Here is a 6,081-nt window from a genome sequence, read left to right as displayed (position 1 = left end):
AAACCTCCCACCAGGAAGGATGGAGGATCTCTCTCTCTCTCTCTCTCTCTCTCTCTCTCTCTCTCTCTCTCTCTCTCTCAGACACATACACTCCCTTTGTCCTCTCTTTATAGCTCATTATTCAAGTCACCAGAAAACAGTTAAGCACACAGTTGGAACAGTGTCCCTCAGATTTAGACCAGATCTAACTATAGGGAGTGTACAGCCTGCCAAACCGGTCCATATTAGGCTACTACTTGTAGAGGCCCTAATAGCCTGATTATACAGACGTATTCAATATAGCAGTAGGTTTTGCAGTGTGACTAAATAAAGGGCTCAGTTATGGCTGGAATAATAAAAATAAAATACATTATTTCTTATTTCTTTTACTTATATGTTGTGATTTTGTTAGATGTGTCGACTCCTCAGTTCAATCTCATGAGTGGAGATGTGGCCATTTACTGCTCCATGTGGGGTTTTAATATGACAATGTGGTAAACACTGTCCAGAGAGAGGCCTAGTTCAAGGGTAAGGCCTGTGTCACACTGGAAACTGGACAGACTTTGCCATCTGTTGGGCCTTTACAGCATTACACCCCTCACTCTTCCTCCAGTTATGACTGATAATGTAACAATAAATTTTCCTGAGGGAGCAGGGAACGAGATATGAGCAACTATCTGCTAACAGGAGGCATATTTTGTATTTCTCATCCATGAATCATTGTTTTTTTCTGGGTGTGGTGGATGATAGTGTGGTATGTACATGCACAGTTTATCCTCTAGGTGTCAGGCAACACCTGCACTATGTCACACCTCTGCAGCGTTTGACATGTGGGGCCCAAATAAATAATGCTATCGCTGATGTTATTGCCTGAATTACCTTCAGCTTTTATCCTCTGACTCATAAGTCATGGTTGTACTGACATGTCGCATTGTGACGAGGAACAAGCAGTGCAACAGGAGTGAATGTCCATTACTGGGTCTCTTGTATGAGATGTCACGTCCTCTTTGTCTCTGCGGGACTATTGTGGAATTGAGGCGGACGGTGCACCTTCCTGGGTGTGATATGACTGATGGTTTGTCTCACACAGCAGAGAGGCCCCAGCCATAATAATGGACACAGCATGACATAACGTATCACAATAAGTGACGGATATAGAACCTGAAAGCCACTGAGAACATTAGGTCTGTTTTGGTGGTTTTGAGGAATCTGTAGTTTATTTTTCACCGACTACAACTTAACTTCAGTTCAGAGCCCCCCCCCCCCCCGTTCCCATTTAGCAGCGTCAGGTCAGAGAGCTCAGATAAATTTCATTGAAAAATGTTTTGTCTTCATAATGTTTTTAGGGAGAGATACCAGAACAATATGCAAAGAGATAAGATGGTTCAACAAAATAAAAGGGGTCCAACACTGAGTCTTGGCATGAAGATGGGCATTTTTGGAATTCTGCATCTGATCCCAGCGTGGATCAGGTCCCAGCATAGCAGATCTTATCCTCTCTGAGCCCCAACAACTGGGACCAGCTAAATTATTCCAGCAAGGCACATCCTCCTACTACTAATAGTTAGATATTTGGCTCTGTTTTGCCAGTATCTATTTTAGATTTGATAGCATTTTTGTGTATGTGTGTGAATTCATATATTTATAAATTGAAATTAAATAAATTGTATTCTGTTCACCAGACAGACTGATGTGTTCACTTGGAAAAGGTAAATTTGCCCTTAAAACAATCAGTGCAAGTCAGTTTCTCCTTGTGGTCCTGTATTGTGCTGAGGCCTTCAGGACTCTTGTCCCTCGGTGCTCAAACATCAACAGAGCATGCTTAGTTCGTGCCTGGGATTTGCATTCTGTACCTGAGTTCCACTGCTGTGGAATGTAATGGGCACTGACACTGGTTTAATGAGTGCATGTACACCCAGGGCCAAATGCAATTACATGCTCTCACAGGCAACCATCAAAAAAGAGGCAGCTGTTAACAGCCATTCATCGCGGATGGTCATGCAGTTAACTGTATTTGTAGGACAGGGGGTGAGAGGAAAGAGTAGAAAGACAGAGAAAAGTGTGTGTGTGTGTGTGTGTGTGTGTGTGTGTGTGTGTGTGTGTGGTGGGTGTGGTGGTGGGGATAAACTCATTATGAGACAGATAGTGGAGTAGCATCTGTCAGCATTGGCCCTTTACCACAGCTCCTCTTGCCTGACTCAGTTTCACCAGTGAAAGTCAAACCACTGCTTTTCCAGTCAGTAACGATGTTTGCACGCATGCTGCACAAGTGTGGGAAACGCCATGAACAGCTTCTTTGGGAAGGAGGATGTTTTTGTAGATTTTTGCATGCTCACTTTAGCCCCATTTGGTATTACCATCACATTCAAGTCACAGACCAAAGAAGCATCTATTTTTCTGAAAAATAAATATCCAGTAATGTTTAAGAGACTCAGAAGGTTGTTTGACATTTACAGCTGTAGCAGTGGCTAATGTAAACTCACACTGCTAACCTCAAACGGAGATGAGGAGTGGGCTACAGAGGTCTAGTATGCTCACTTCTTTTCAACTCCACACCCCCAGAATTGATTGAATTGATCAGACTTCACACAGCTCCCCTTGGAGCCACAAAAAGCTTTATACAACTTTTTTTTACACATGCAATAGTATTCCTCAAGGCCTTTAATGTGTAAAAGTGGCAGAGTTCCCCTTTAAATACATGCCATTTCTGGCTATCTCCGTTAAACAGCTTAGGAAACAGGTTAAAAATCTCCTTTTGGTGCAGCAGAGGGGAACTTTTTTCACCCAGATAATTTGAAATGTTTATGGACTGTGGAAATATCTTCTGAACTGCCATAAACACTGTGAAATGGCATTCTGGGTTTTTCAAAGATTGGCAGCTATTTATTTTTCAGAAAAATAGATGCTTAGCTCTTTGACTCAAATGTAATGATATGAGGCATAAACTCATATCAGACTCACTATTTAATTGATTTGAAAGGATCATGTGCAGACATGAGGCCAGGTTTTGAATTATCACTGTCACAGCATATTTTGTGGTTCTGATCACCACTCGTCAATTTCAGCTAAAAACACACAAAAAAGTATTACAAATAAAAAGTCATCATCAGACATTCCTGCTTTTGAAACCTGTTAACTGCACACCTTACAAGGCAGAGCTTGCACTCCGCTGTCTGCTCTGACAAGTCAATAAAACCCACTGGTATGCTGAACATTTTTGGAAGGCAAGATAGATATGAGGCTGCGGTGGAATTTGATCAGGCAGAGAGCCAGCCTTCTGTTCATTACAGAGCTTTCCAGCAGTAACACACCCTCCCAGTGAGCACACCTCAACCTGAGGAAAAGTATTACTGACTGGCACGTCAAGAGCCCGCGCCCACCCTTGGCCTCCCCTCACCTGCCTGTCTTCATCGCTGTCACACATGCATGTGCTCACGCCCACACATGCTACATACAGTGCACACACATCATGTAACTAGCTCTCTTTCTCTCTCTCTCTCGATTTCTCCCAAGTTGCACTGGGAGGGATGGCAGGGAAGTGGAAAATATGAAAAAGCTTGAAAATCCAGGGCAGATGTGAGCTGACAGGGTGGGAGAGATGGAAGTGGACTGGGAGCAATGGGTGTAAGTGAGATCCTCAAGATTTAGCTGCAAAACCGTGTTGCATTGTTTTCTGACACTGTTGAGGAGTGACGCAGGGAATTTTATACTGAAAAGACTTTAATTCTGGAACATATCCCCCTGATTTGTCTAACTCAGACTGCTGAGGCCTCATATTACACTCAGATAAATAAATCTAAATACATTTTCATCACTGAGAGCATGTTAGGAACAGATCTCATAATGGTCAGTATTAGCAGGGGTAATGATTACAGCAAGCAAGACTTGTTTCAGTGCTCCTATGTGCACCTGACTTCTGTTTTAAGGCAGACTTGAAAAACTGTGAACACACTTTAATGATGAACTGCAGCTGGGTATGACGGAGAGGGTAGCATGTGTGTGAGGAAGCCCCCCTCCAGCAGTGACCTTCCTTTTAGGATTATCTCCCTCGAACTATTTCCTGCCTTACTTTGACTTTGGGCCAATCAGAACCCAGCAGGCAGACTCCCCTTGCAGAATCAGTCAGCAACACTTTCTTTCCATATCTTACAAATGGTTCAGAAGTTATAACTAAGGGTAATGTGCGATAATGTAAGGTCACAAAACTGTACACACAATTTGCTAATTGTGATAAAGGTCTGCACCTGTCCTGAGAGGAGCTCTAATTAGGCAGTGTAAGTGAAAGCACCTGTGTGGATGGACAATAAGAACTTTAATTGATCATTTGCCAAATTTAGCACACATTGCAGAGAGGCCACTCCTTCCTCACAGTGTGTAGCAGTTTGAGAGTGGTAGAGATCACCTCTTCAACTTGCATTTAAGTACTCCCCAAAAACATAAAAAGCAAAAAATTTTCTTGTGGCATGTTTCAAATATTTTTGTCTTGATGTGAAGGACTATTTTAATTAGTTGTGCAGTATTTGCATGCATGGCCTGTTAGCCTTTGTTAATCTTTCTTTCTTTTTTCTTGACAACTTAGGTATGTGTTTCTTTGCTAATGTGTGCACATTCTCAGTGAAAGAGATCAAGTCTCCTCCGAATAAAGCAACACTCCATCATCATGATCTATCATGATGCACTCCAGGTCCAAGATTTCCTTTTTTGACCCAGCAGCTAATGATAGATACCTCACTGTGTGGCAGAAATATAAACTCTTTCCCTGATATGAACTTATATCATAAAAGGCCTTTACTGTTACTGTACTTGGGGATAATTATCATCCTTGTATATCATGTTTTCCCTTGTAATTATGTCATAATTCAAAGGCTTTCCCGGCGAGCTAAAAATGGTCAGGTACGTCATCATATAACAAACTCTTCTCTGAGGAACGGGCCTATTAATTGTTAGGATATAATTACATTCACAACACCCCGAGGGCCCGTCTCGTTTAGTCATCTTAGAGTTACCGCTCCAAACTATAATTAGAGAATGTAATCACACAGGTATGGACCTCCAGGATTTATTTTTCAGCTTGACTAAAGGCTGATTGAAACGACATCTGTGGTTGGGCACCAGGCAGGGAATGTTTACAACCTGGCGCACGTTCAACAGCCACATGCAGTGGCACCAGGCAGTGTACCATACTAGAGTTCACAATTTACATACACAAACATGCACACATGGATGGGTGGTTCTGCTAATTTGTTTGACGTGTGTATGTTCTTGTTAGCTTAGTGATTTCTTGAGTGGCATGCATGTATGTGTGTGTGTGTTTCCCCCTGAATGCCCTTGTGTGGTTCTGCCACCCTCGTGTGGCACTTTTTGCCAGTGTTAACAAGTGACCTCATCCCATTATGTCTTTCCGATCTCAAATGCCATCCAATAAACTATTCATTTCTCACCTCTTTATGCACTCTCCCTCTCTCTCTTGCCATTAAAACACCTCTTACCTCTCTCCCTGACTCCAATGCTTAAGAACTCTAGACAGGGCAACATGAAGTAACTGCACACTATGTGACTGTAAGTGATTTCCCAGTAAGCAGAGATTAATCACTTGAGTTTCAACAGTTTATGTGATTTAAACCCTGTGTGTAAACTTGGATAACTCTGAAGCCATTGGATGTCTAAGTTAATGTAGTTCTACTGCACATTAAACAATGTTTCACTGTCCTATCAGTGTTTTTTTTTTTTTTTTTTTTGTTTGTTTGTTTGTTTTGTTTTGTTTTCTTCTTTGGGGAGCATCATGCAGGAATACCAACTGGGTAAAACTATTTTTTCCAAAACCCTCAGGTTCACTGTGTGACAGTTACAATACAGGGTCTAACCTTGAGGTTGCTACTACTGCTGGTAGTATTTGTAATGCAGGTGAACTGTATTTCTTCCTTAACTAGAACAAACAATACTCAGTTGGGATAGATGTCTTTTTAGTGGAACAGTTCTCAAAAATCTGACCTCAGACAAGTTTAGAGCAGAAAAACAGAAAGAAACAGAGGACAGTTATTGCATCACTGAGATACTGTAGTGAAGAGATGACAGAGGGTAACAAACATTCAACTTACTGAA

The sequence above is a fragment of the Lates calcarifer genome, linkage group LG16_LG22 (assembly GCF_001640805.2).
Source record: "Lates calcarifer isolate ASB-BC8 linkage group LG16_LG22, TLL_Latcal_v3, whole genome shotgun sequence".
Lineage (NCBI taxonomy): Eukaryota > Metazoa > Chordata > Actinopteri > Centropomidae > Lates > Lates calcarifer.
Note: the sequence above shows the minus strand (reverse complement) of the source record.